Source organism: Rattus rattus, chromosome 2 (assembly GCF_011064425.1).
Source record: "Rattus rattus isolate New Zealand chromosome 2, Rrattus_CSIRO_v1, whole genome shotgun sequence".
In the NCBI taxonomy this organism is placed as follows: domain Eukaryota; kingdom Metazoa; phylum Chordata; class Mammalia; order Rodentia; family Muridae; genus Rattus; species Rattus rattus.
This window is the reverse complement of record NC_046155.1, coordinates 200,891,629-200,905,217: the sequence shown is the minus strand read 5'-3', so window position 1 is coordinate 200,905,217 and position 13,589 is coordinate 200,891,629.

Here is a 13,589-nt window from a genome sequence, read left to right as displayed (position 1 = left end):
TCCAGGATGGAGCTTGACCAGGTGCCCCAAAGCCTCCAGGACAGTAACCTCAAGGGATCCTAGAGTCCACATGAGACAGACCCTTGGAGTCAGGTGTGTCCAAAAGAGGACAGCAGAGGCATTTCTGTGCACCACCTGCACGCAGGACCTACACGAGCCAGAAGACAGCTTCGGATCCCTTGGAAGCGACGTTACAGTTGACGCTGAGAGGGCTTGTGGCTGCTGGACTCAAATCCCACGGAAGAACAGTCAAGTGCTAGGTACCACCGAGCCATCTGGTCAGCACCCCTCCATCATGTTTCTTGACCTGTTCCTGCCCCCTCAGTCTGGATGCTTGGCATTGCCTGTGGGTAGAGGGCTTTTAGCTCTTATATAGGCAGAGGTGTCGCAGGGAGGAGGCCGTGTCATGCCTTCCTGTGGAGTCTGACAGATATGGGAACATGCGCCCCTTGAATAGCTCTTAGTCTTTGAAGTGGTTTCGTAAGCGTGGTAGGGGCGGCTGTGGGCTTAGCTGGCAGCGTCTGTGCTTCTCAACGTGGTCCCGTAGGAGAGGCACTTGCTGGGAGCGGGCAGATCTGCTCCGCTGCTCGCCCTTTCGTGGACACTCCAGCACCTCAGCAGGGCAGCTTCTTGTAAGAGGATTGGGCTATGCAGGGACTCAGCACTGGGCATGGACAGATTTGGGAGGAGAAGCCTGACCTTTCACCACTCAGCGAGGGTTTGGACAGAGCTCCCAACCGTACAAACGAAGCCTGGACTCTCAGCTGGCTTGGATCTTGCACACCTGATATTTTCTTTAGATGTGTTAAAAATCACTGGCTTTGTGACTGTATTTGGAACCCAAATTTCCGTCGATTTTCTCAGAGGACTCAGGGCACATTGCATAATGGTGCCCTCCTGTTTGTCACAGTGGAAGGAGACACAGGCGTATGGCAAGGAGCCGGGAAACTACAGTGAGTTCTGATGAAGCCACTGGAAGAGGGGTGACGGTGTGGAGGACACGTCCTTCGTGAAGAGTAAAAGAGTGGAAGAGTGTGTCGGAGGCTGGCAGATCTTCCCGCTCTCTGATCTCTCTGAGGAAGAGCTTCTGTCTCACCAGCTCTCAGTGCGAGTCAGTCCCCCAGCAGCAAAGCAGATCAAAAGTACAAATAGTTCTCATTCTCCACACCGCGGCACGCTTTACATGTCTGACTCCTCAAGACTGCACCAGGCGGGGAACTCTCTGATACTTTGGATTAAGCAATTCTTATCCTCCCCAGGAGACAGGGAGAATGAAGCGTGCACAGCGAAGGAGGACAGTTCAGTAAGAGAATTGCTCCACAGCCTGCTTGAGTTTCATGTGAGACGCAGCATCCAACCTTTTCCTCCGGCGCTTTTTAAGTTAGCAGATAAAGATCCGTGCTGCTGGCTTCCGGGGATTTGGCTGAAATAACTTTTCTGAGATGTGACATGGACCGGGGTCGGTCTCAGGATTGGGGGCGGGGCGGGGCAGGGAGAAATCCTTCAGAAGTCCCTGTCTTCCTGCCTCTGTGGTACAGAGGGAACCCCGTGTGCCTCTCTAAGTCTGTGCCCAGCCTCAGGAAAGCCAGCCACGTCAGCCCATAGTGATTCTGGCCCTTCCAGCACGAGGGGCTAAAGCATGCTGAGGGACACATATAAAGTTGCTTCCTTTATTCACTCTTCTACCTGAATTAAAATCAGCAATTTACCCTCATGTCAGAATAAACTTTTTAAAGATCTACTTTTATTTTACGTGTGTTCATTCATACACATGTGTGCATCATGCATCATGCAGTGTGTGTGCGTGTGTGCGACAAGTGTTTACAGGTGCCCTCAGGAGACAGCAGGGAGTGGTTGTGAGGTAGTTGACGAGGATGTTGGGAGCTGAACTTGGGTCCTCTGGAAGCATCAAGTGCTCTTAGCCAGTGAGTCGTTAAAGGAGCAGCAGGCAGCAGACACCATGCTGTCCCACCACAGCAGACCTACCCATCCCTGCCCCCACTCCCAGAGGTGTTCTTCAGAGTCCACACTGCTGAATGACTCATAGAGGCTCACCAAGAGGTTCAATTCCAAGAAGCCTGACTTTGCAGTTTCTGTGGAGTCTGCAGTTTAATGGCTGCTCCATTCACATGAGTTAAGTTTGATTTCCAACCTCTCTGCCCATGGCCACTGGAAAATGCCACTGAGGACATCTTCCACTGGGAATCGTGAAGTGTTTATTTTCATCAAACGCAGTTGCTTCCCATCATTCTGTGGAAAGGAGCCAAGCTCCTCTGTTCAGTCCCATCCCCTCCCCCCCGCTGTTGAGGCCTCCTTGTGTGGCAGAGTTCAGAGGAGCTAATGAGCAACCAGTTCCATCTGCTCTAAACCGCTTGTCAACCACTTAGCTGTGAGAACAAGGGACATGGCTAAGGTTACTTACTGATTGGGTATCCTCCGGTGGCAGTCAAAGCATGTGGGGACTGAAATTTCCTGTTGCTGCCAGAGCTCTTTAGAGAGATCGTTTGCTCAGTGTCACCAAACTCCCGCAATTTCCAAATTGAAGGCAGAATGCTACCGAAGTGTCCAGCCTTGTGATATGACCTCATCGTCCACACTCGCAGCTCCCCTAGGGTGCGTGGACGCAGTAGGCTGATGCTTTAACTTGGGTAGATTGAATGTTTGTGCCTTCCCACAACTTTTACACTAAATGCCAGTGCCTCACCACAGGACAAAAGGCATTTGAGATGGCAAAGCTTTGCAAATGGGGCTGATATCCTGATAGAAGAGACTTGACAGAACTCCCTTAACCCTGACCTGGACTCTACCATAAAAAAATGCTGGACATTCCAGTCTCCAGAACTATGGGGGCAATTTCTGCATATTTCTTTTCCCCTTTGCCACCTTTGTGTATGTGTTTATGTGCACGTGTGCGTGCACATGCACGTGTGTAGTGTGTGTGGTGTGTGTGTATGTGTGTGTGTTAGCATGCATGTGTGTGGGTGCATCATGGTGGTGAAGACATGGTGGCAGGAGCCGAATTCCGCATTCATGCTCCGGAAGCAAAAAGGAAGCAGGAAGTAGGACTAAGCCTCAGACCCTCCCACAGTGACTCATTTCCTCCAGCAAGGTTCCATTCCCTAAAGGTTCCCAACTTTCTCAAATTGTAGCAGCAGCTGGCAGCCAAGGACCAAGTGTTCACACGTGGGAGCCTATGGGACATTTCACGTTGTAGTGGTTTGAATGAGAGTGGCCCCCATACATTTATTTGAATGCTTGGTCCCTAGTTTGTGGATTAGTGCTTTTGGCCTTGTTGGGGGAGATGTTTCACTGGGGGTGAGCTTTAAGCCCATGCCAGACTCAGTATCTCTTTCTCAGCTTGGAATTGCAGATCAGATGTGAGCTGTCAGTTACTTGTCCAGCACCATGTCAATCTCCCTGCCATGACGATAATGGAGTAGACCCATTCAAATGCTTTCTTCTCTAAGTTGCCTCTTCACAGTAACAGAACAGTAAATAAGACAGCATTCAAACTGGCATCTTGTGCACAGGTGGGACTTTCAACAGAATCTGCTTTCACACGTGACACTTAGAGCTAGGTAGATAACTCTTCTGTGTGGAGATAACTGTGCACTGTAGACCACTCAGAAGCATTTTTGGATTCTACCCACTAGAGGTCAGTAGTGCCCCCTCCTCCTGCTGTGAGGATTTAGGAGCCAAAAAAGATATTTGCTGGTGGCTATAATCCCCCTGCCCAACAGTCCTTTATGAGCAGGGACTTTCACATGCCCAGAGGCAACACTGAGGACATCTTCATGTATGTTGTTGGCCATACAGGTGTCTGAAACAAAGAATCTCAGAGTTACAGTTTTTGTTTAGTACCTAGACATCTTTGTGCTTATTGAATTTCTTTTACTGTTCATTGTTCTCCCAGATTCTTGATTTTTCTATATGTTTAAAAGGCACATTCGCAGCATTTTTGACTACATAGTAGTCTCACATATCTGAACAGTACAACATGACATTTCAAGACATACACTCAATGTGTAATGATCAGATCAGGGAACTGGCAACTTGCCTGTTACAGAAATCATAAATATTTCTTTTGGTCAATTATATAAATCCTAGTCTGATGAACCAGAGACCATGTCCATATCTGCTGAGTATAGGATAACCACTAGAGGGGTGCTGCACCTGGGGCCTGCAGAGGGCTCTCTCAGCTCACATTTCTCCTCTACTAATTGAAAGGGTTAGACTATAGGCCTGGGGATGTTTCTAGATTAACAAAACCCCCAATGATTCTCAACATGAGTTTTGTTTTGTTTTGTTTTTTGTAGTTTTATTTGACTTATGTGAGTCACTGCTGCTATCTTCAGACACACCATAAGAGGGCATCAGATTCCATTACAGATGGTTGTGAGCCACCATGTGGTTGCTGGGAATTGAACTCAGAACCTCTGGAAGAGAAGTCACGGCTCTTAAATGCTGAGCCATCTCTCCAGCGTTCAAAATGAGGTTTTGCTAGCATTTTATATAGAGGGCTAGATAGTGAATAGAGGATTTGTGGGTCACACAGCCTCTTGCACTGCAGCCCAAAGCAGCTAGGGACCATGTGCACATGCGTGAATTAGCTTCCTTCAGATACAAACATTTCCTAAGCCAGCGTCCTCCGATTTGGTGTTCAGACAGACTATGGTTTGTGGTCTTCTAGTGGGTAGTGGGCATGGGGTGTATTGGGCAGAAGGAATAGCTTCTAATCCTTCTTGGTCTAGTATGGTAAGTTTGCTCAATGAAAGTTAATTGAATATTTCAGAATATGTATAGAGGGGATTTTGAACCTTCCCAACACAAGAGAATTGATGTTATACGAAGAAAAGGAGGAAAAACGTTCAATGTTTTGCTACCCAGCAAGGTCCTATGAGCTGACAATGTACAGGGTGTTGACCGAGGAAGACAGCCAACAGGTTATTTCTGCTGTGTCATGCACTTCTGCATCTCGGGGACGAGTCAATGTTACTACACATAGCTCAGAACAGGAACCAGAAAGTGGTGAGCTGGCCAGGGAAAGGTTCCCCTAGTGATCAGCTGATGATGGGAAGGTCCCCCAAGAGAATGATATGCTAGCTGGTCAGGAGAACGTCTCTCCAGACACTGATGAACTAGCTAGGGGGAGGGTCCCTCTCCAGACAACAATGAACTGGTCAGGGAAGAGTCCCCCGAAACAGTGATAAGCTGGCCAGGGAAGGATTCCCCCAGACAACAATGATCTAGTCAGGGAAGGGTCCCTTAGACAGGCATTTCATCCAGGGAGGAAAATATGTATTTAAAGACTTTCCTCAAGAGCTGCTTACCTGTTTCTTCCTTGCTCAGGGTAACCCCCACTTTTACAAACAGCAGATGGTCCCTATCTAATTGATGAACCAAAGTGGGGTGTAGTTGCTTGAAGAGGTGAGCATATGAAATGGCTTGATGTGTCTTTCAGAATCCACATGTTGAAGCTGCACTGACAACATTACAGAGTTTGGGGTTTGTCACAGAGCAGGGAAGGGGATTAGGGTCTTATGAACAGGCAGAGGGAGGGCTTCTGCTCCTCCATCCTCTGAGACCTCTCTTTTGTCTTCTGCCCTCATCCATGTGAAGATGCTGCTGAGAGAAACAGCCATGAACACCACACCGCAGATGCTCACCACTCCTGAGCCTTGATTGTGGGGCCTGGTAGCCTTTGAGAAGCTAAGTGTTGTGTTGTTTATTAATTCTCCAGTCTGGGGTAATTTGCTATAGTTACACAAAGGGATGAAGTCAAAACTTTTGAACTAGACAGAAAACACACTGACAGTTCAGTCCAACAGGCTGTCAAAGAAATGGGTCTAATTCTCAGCAAGAAGCCATTCCGATGAGAGACAGGAAGGACACTTCTCTGGAAAGACTCCATCCTGTGGAGGGATCCTTGACATGTGATCCCACCCCATGTTTATTAAGGTTTCCTGCCTTAAGTAGGGAAGCAGGTCAAGCTGATTCATCAAGGGCTTATCTCCATTTCTTGCTGTCATGGCACAGACGGCTGACATCCACAATACACATGAAATGGTAGTCTTTTCCATCAAACATGGTGCAACATTTGTTCTTGACAAGGAGTCAAAATCTATTTATTCTCCATCTTGTAAGTCCTTCAAGCAAGACGTTTGAACCCTTACACCCTGTAAAAACATTTGTTTACACAAAGGTCCTGCTGTGTTTTTGGAAGTTAAGCCACTTAAGTAGCCCACCATTTCCCACTTCCCTTAATTCCCTTTATAAATTTAAAACCAGTCAGTCTGGAAAGACTGTGAGGTCAGACCCCAGTGTGGGGGGGTGCAGTCCCCGTTTGCACTTCCTGCCTCCTTCTGCTTGTTCTTCTCCACAAGGTGGAGTGTACCAACTTGGCAGAGAGTAAAGTTTTGTCTTCTTGAGACCCTTTAGTTGGAGGGGTGGTCCCTCTGCAACCCTGAACACATTTCTAACAATGACAAGTGACATTTTTATTCGGGTCTCTTATGCAGCCTCTCACCGTGAAAATAACTGTGTTTCCCACTATAGTCCTCCTGTGAGGACAGTGTATTCCTAAGAGAACAGGTGTCAAGCTCTCTACCAGAGTGGCATAGCGTGACATGCACCTCAGAGTTGATGGATTTGTTTTGGAACTCTCCCTTGAGAATACCCTTCAATCCTTTATGTCTGTCTTAGGTACAAGGACATCTAGTTCTGAGAATCATTAAAGTGCCGACTCATGCTAGGGAGTGACATCTGTGGGGTAGATGACGTTCTGGAGGGCAGGCAACATGGCTCAGCAGTTAGGGACATTTGCTGCCAGGTCAGATGATCTGAGTTGTTGCCCAGGGACTGACATAAAGGAGAGAACAGATTCCACAGAGCTGTCCTTTGCTGTCTACATGGTTATCTTAGCATGAGTGGCCACTCTTACACTTTTAAATCCAGGGACCTCTTCCCTCTAGACTCACACCCCTTCCCACTGCTCTGACAACTCCTCCCCTTAAAATTCCCTAGATATAAAAATTTTCATTGTTCTACGTATTGTTTTCTATCTCAGCATCTCACCCACCCATAATTAATAAAAGGATTTTCACCCGAAATCTTCCTTAGCACATCTCTCTACTGCACCCGCACTTAATTTTATTACTTTAAAGAGAGAGAGAAAGAGAAAAGAAAAGAAAAGAAAAGAAAAGAGGTGCCGGAAGACAGTGTGTGATGCCTCGCACCATTTCGGGAGAATGGCCCAGATCAGCCTATGTTGCTTTCGTCTGGGATGAATATTTAGTTGCTCTTGCAGCCTGCGAATGCTGGGAGTTTTGCACAGCACACGGGAGGGAGCCAGAGAGTGCCTCTGCTGACAGACCTGAGAGCCTCTCTAAATTTATCCTGTTTCCCGCTGTGCTAGATCCAATTTGACTTTGAACTTTAAGAAAAAACAGCTCCGTGGGTTACATAACTGGCGGATGTAAGCCGGGAGGAGGTGACTGGAGCTGGCGAAGAGAAGGAAAAAGGCTTCTCTTGCTCCAAGGCAGGTGGTGCTGGCGACTGCTAGGCAGGGTGGAGGAGTGGGTGTCGCCCTCCCCCAGCTTCCCTTTGAGTCAAGGCTTATTCTTCTGATAGCTCTGGACCCATTGCTTCAGGGCTCTGCAGGGGCCTCGCAGATTAATCTGGGACAAATTTAAGATGTGAGCACTTTAAGGCTTTGCGGCGGTCTTCTCTCCATCTTAGCTGCTCGTTAGGCTCACCTGGGAGCTCCTGAAAATAAAGTCTCGGGATCCCGTTACAGCGACTGAGATTTAATTAGACTGGGGTGGAGCCTGGTGAGAAACAGGTTTCAGCGCTCTCTCTTGGCAGTTTTGATTTACGACTAGGTCTGTGCTCAGTTTGTTTGAAGGTGTTGCTTTCCCAGACATTTCTTTTCACGATGACAAGAAACCCCAGGTGCCTTCCTTCTGGTTCTAAATCCAGAGGTGCGCGTTTTCAGCACCTTCAAGTACCCTAGGTGAAATGCATCATGGTCCAGGTGACCTTGTGCCTCGAGTCCCTGACTGGTGTTTCTAACACTATTTAAAGTCACAGACACTTTCAAAATGACTCTTTAGCTTTGTGCTAAACGGGACTGCTCCAATGGGGTTTCTTATTTACCCGTTTGTTGTTACCATTTCCACGTTTGGTTTAATCTCAGTAAAAGAGGGACATTTTTCTTAGAGTTTGAGAGCAGCAATAGCAGTTAGCAAGCAGCTGCAGCAGCTACTGGGAACAGCGGGACAGAGAAGAAAGCAGGCCACGCAGTGTGTAAACAACCACATTTTTTTTGGATTGCTAATTAATGCATGAGGGCCGAGCCCACTGTGGGTGGTACCATTCTCCAGCAGGTGATCCTGGGCTCTCCAAGGTGAATGTGAACCTAGGAGCAAGCCAGAGAGCGGTATTTTTCTGTGGTGTCTGTTTCAAGCTTCTGCCCCGAGTTCTTGCTCTTGATTTCCTGGGGGATGGACTGTAACTTGTCAGCTAAAATAAACCGCTTTCTCACTAAGTTGCTTTTAGTCACTGGTCACAGCAGCAGAAAGCGAACTAGAACAAAGGAGGAGCAGCCGTGGGGCGGAGGGTGTCGGTGGTACAGTGGGGAAGGGTGGAGATGTGTGGCTCCCGAGTAAACGCGTGGGAGCTGCATGCCACAGAAAGAATACCGGGTCTTGGCCAGTGTTGGAAAGAAAAATAAACAGAAAGAAGGAGGAAGAGAGCTGACAGGTTTCTGAGTAACTCAGACAAGTGTTCGATTCCGTTGCCACAGGGAGGAGCTTTGCCAGTGGCCCCTGCGAAGAACAAGTACTAGTCTCATAGGGGGATGATTATTCCTCTCACCTCCCTCTCATGTCTCTAGGTAAAACATCTTTCCTGGGGAGGGGGACTCCGTGCCAGGTGACTGACAAGCCCAGTTGAATTTACTCTTCTCTTTGGAGCAGATGTCATGTCTCCATCCAGAGCAAGAGGTTTCCCAGACTTTGGAGGAGAGACAGAACTGATGTTTACCGTGGTAAACTTAATTGACGACTTGGCACAACTGGGCAGAGGAAAACTCAGTTGAGGAGCTTCCATGGCCGTGGGCGTGTCTGTAGGCCTGTCTTATTTATAAACTGATGCCGTGTTAGTTCCACTGGGCGAGAAACAGACCACTACCACAAATTTCAGCCAACTCTGAAGCCTTTTTTAAAAATTCATTTACATCCTGATCAATCCCCCCTCACAATCCCTTCCCTCATCCCTCCTCCTCTTCGCCTCTGAGAGAGTAGGCCCCTCCCATACCCATCCCCACTCAACACACATGACGTTTCTGCAGGGGTAGGTGTGAAGCAAACTTTATTGAATATTGGCCAGGTAAGTACCCAGGATGCCCAAAGAGTAACTGCCGATGGTGTTAGTCCAATACTTGTAAAGGCAAACCCACAAGACTGTATGACCTGTCTCCTTCATCCAATTACCGGCAAACATACATCCTGACATACTTCCTGCCTGTATACCTCCTGCCTACATGTGATCAAGTACATCCTGTGCAGTTGGAACAACCTACCTTGTGTGCAAAAGTGAAAACATGTGGCTTGCTGTCTTATAGGAGCAATGGCCCCTAGCATTCCAGAGTGTTATCTGTCCTTGGGCTAGTGGGGGCTTTACTGGCTAGAGGCAGTTTGTTGTTTGTTTCTGTCTTGTAAATCTCTTCAGTACAGTCATTAAAACATAACTTCAGCCCTCACAGTCCTCCCTTGAGTTGTATTCTGAGTCAGATCCTTGACTCTGTGGTGGGCACCTGCTTATATTGGGGTAATAATCATCAACTTGATGACACCCAGATGGGAATTTATGTATCTAGTTAAGGCATTGATGATGCAAGGGCCAATAGTAATTTGCAGAAACGGAAGGGCCAAAGGCCCTGTGATGGCTGACATCAGAGTGGCTATGAGAATGAGAGATAGTCTTTTATTTCATATCCCCCCTTCCACCCCCTGCCTTCCCCTTTGACTACAGACAAACTACCTCTAATGATTCTCTGGTGCTTTTCTTTTTTGAAACAAATTTTTCTTAAAGTCACTACATAATGCAGGTCAGATGCCCTATCCTTGTAGAACTCTTCCAGCTAAAGAATCTGTGTGTTTATTCATCTGGGTCTATTTGTTTTTTTTTTTTTAATTTATTCATTTATTTTATATAATTACACTGTAGCTGTCTTCAGGTACACCAGAAGAGGGCATCGGATCTCTTTACAGATGGTTGTGAGCCACCATGTGGTTGCTGGGAATTGAACTCATGACCTCTGGAAGAGCAGTCGGGTGCTCTTAACCGCTGAGCCATCTCTCCAGCCCGGTCTATTTGGTTTTAACAGGTACCTCTCCAGGTATGCAGATTGGCACAATAGGTAGTTTTGTCCCCTATACTAGGGAGTTTCCTTTTGATCTAACATTCTGGCCTGTTGGGGACAAGGGGTGACATACTCTCCTCTGTAACTACTTCCTGGTGAAATTAGGCTGTCATTGTCAGGGTCCAGGAGGGCTGGAATGCTAGCCAAAGGCTGAGGGGTTCAGGCAATGGGGCATTCATCAGAAACGTCTGGTTCATTGACTCACCTGAAGAGACAGGGAGCAATTGAGAGGCCAAATCTTTTAAATCCAGACTCCAGATTTTAAACCTGACCTAAGTTTGAACTCAGGTAAACCAACAGGCTGATATCTAGCATTAGTTTCCAAGTTATCCCCACAACAAAACCTGAGCCTAGCTCCAGTCTCTAGGCTAGTTCCCAACAAGACCAGCTTCTCCAAGTTATACCCCCAACAAGATCTTCTCCAGGTTGTTTCTCCAACAGACTTGCACCCCCAGGTTACAAGCCCACCCCTTGCCTAATGACCACCAATGCAGAGGGGAGCAGAAATTAAGTTTATGATATGATTTCCAGCACCAGCCAATTATGTTAAAGGCCACAGTAGTTTTCCAATTAGATGCTTGCACACTTATCACTCCCCCTTGCTGCTTACTATAAAGCCTTGCTCTGATAGATATTTGGGGCTTCCCCACCACCAAAACCATCCTGCATGACAGCAGCACGTTGGAGGAGCCCAGGCTAGCTCAAATAAAGGCCCTGCTATGAGTTGCAATAGATGGGCTCCTGTCTGTTTCTTTTGGGAATCATTAACACTTTCCTGGCACTACAAAATCACATCGGCTGGACTGGTTCACATCAGCCTTCAGCAAGCCCAGGGCTCTCAGCTGTTTGGAGTAGTTTGTAGTCCCCAGATGATTACTGGATGATGTCTGTCAGCCAAGTGGAAATCTGTTGAGACAGATATAGATGAGGGACAGAAGCTAAAGTTTAGGGACTTAAAGGAAAAATCACATTTGGAACTTTCAGGCACACTATCTTGGTGGTTGGGGGAGGGAAGGAGTCCTAAGACTAGGCGGGGGAGAAATCACATCCTCAGGAATAGGCAGTCGGGGAGACTTAGGCTGTACCTAGAGTCCTTTGACCTGTGAGAGGGGGATCCAAGTTTTAGTTCCTCAATTCCCTGAAACTTACTTTTTTTTAAGTTTACAAAAAGAGATAAAGTTTAGATATATTAGCATTACTGTTGGAAATCTGTAGTAAAACCCACATTGTAGGAAAAGCAGCTAACGGCTGTTTGTAAAACAGGTGGAGTAGATTCACTCCTAGCCATATAGGAAGTCATTTGTGTTAAAAAGCATGAGTATTCTCTTCTTTGTCCACAGGGTTGTATATACATATACATATAAACCTATATATCTATATGTCAATAGGGATCCATCTATCTATCTATCTATCTATCTATCTATCTATCTATCTATCTATCTATCTATCTATAGAGAGATTGGACAGAGATGCTTTTTAGCCTGGCAAGATGCACCTTTAAGTCTATACTTAGAAGACAACCTAAGGAAATTGTAAATCTCGAGCCTGTGACTGATACTGGTAGTCAGTGCCCTACCAGCTTATCTAAACTCCACTGATCAATGTGAAAGCTCTGAACTTTTGAAATCTAAGTAAAACAATACCATAGAAGGGGAAAAGAAATCCGAAACTTTTTTATTACCTTAAATCCCTATCTTACACATTCACAACTTACATTTACATGCTTTAAACCATGCTATTAGACCCTCAGAGTTTACATAACTTCAAACCTTTTTTTCATTCCATCTCACCATTTACCACATTGACTTCATTCAGCACAAGTAGTTATTGCTCAGAGCAGTTATTGCAAAGCAAGTTCTTTTAAATAAAGGAACAGTAAAAAGTTACACCTGAAACCTGTGCATCCTTTAATATGAAGCTGTATCTTTTAATATGAAGGCAAATCTGTTTGCCTTTCTCAGCAAGAGGCCTAGTAGCTCTAGAAAAAGCAAGGCCCTATTTTTACATATGAAATCAACTAGCAAGCAAACTGCAGCTTTGGAGAAGGAGCCCAGCCACCAACGCCACCAGAGACCTGAGAAGGATAAATTAAATAGCAGGAAGTGTAATACAAATGGCTTAGTGCCTGGAGCTTAGCCCTGGGCTTGGTCCTCTTGGAAGCAGCTGGGCTGGAAGAACATCTACCTGGTCTTGCAAAAAGAGTAGGTTGCTTTCTATAATAACACACAGCTATCTAGTTACTCTGAGGCCAGAAGCTGCAGACCTCTGGGTCTACTGACATTTGTTGCTAACAGTGGGGTGACTAGGTAATGGATTTATTGCTATTGCTCCCTTCTCTGTCCACATGGCCAGAAGTCTCTCCTGCTGGCCTGGTTTGAGAATCAGAGAGGAAGGGAAGGATATGCACAGACACATAGACGTTCATATCCCCAGACTCTGGCCAGGCCCAATCATCTGTCTCAATCAACTCCACAAGTATTCATGCATGCTTACACACACATACAATTACACACGTATGTACAGACAGAATATACATTTGGATGGATGGATGGGTAGGTAGTTGGCACAGAGCTTCCCAAGCCAAGCCTTCCAACCAACAACTTTATTTCTTTTCTCTGGTCTTTTATACCTTCTAAGACAAAAAGTCCTTTAGAAAATTACCTCAAAGATAAAATGTTACATAAAATTGGAGTCACAGAAGGATGTTGATATTAAGTTCAAAGCAGCATTTCATTCTAATATGCTCATTATAAGTTCAAAGCAACAGCTTCTACATGGCCTTGCTCTACCACAGGGAATGCCTGTGACTTCATCCTTGAACATAAACGTTTTTTCTTGAACACAAATTTGTCCCGAGTCTATTTCTCTTTTTAATGTGATTATGAAAGCTCATTGTATTTCTTATTATTCAGCCTTTACTTGCTACTGTGGGGAATGGGCACATTCTATTCTTGATTCTAACGTTGTTACATCTTTCTAGCAAAGCAACTAAGACCATCTCTTAAAACGTTCTTCCTAAAATTATTTGAATCGAATCAGGAATTCTATAGAATTATTAGTTCATCTAAACAGCATTAATTCTGAAAGTTCATCTTTATAGGGTGGGCTAATGCCCAGGGGTTATTATATTAATTTAATAATTACAGGGAAGGCACATCAACTGCAA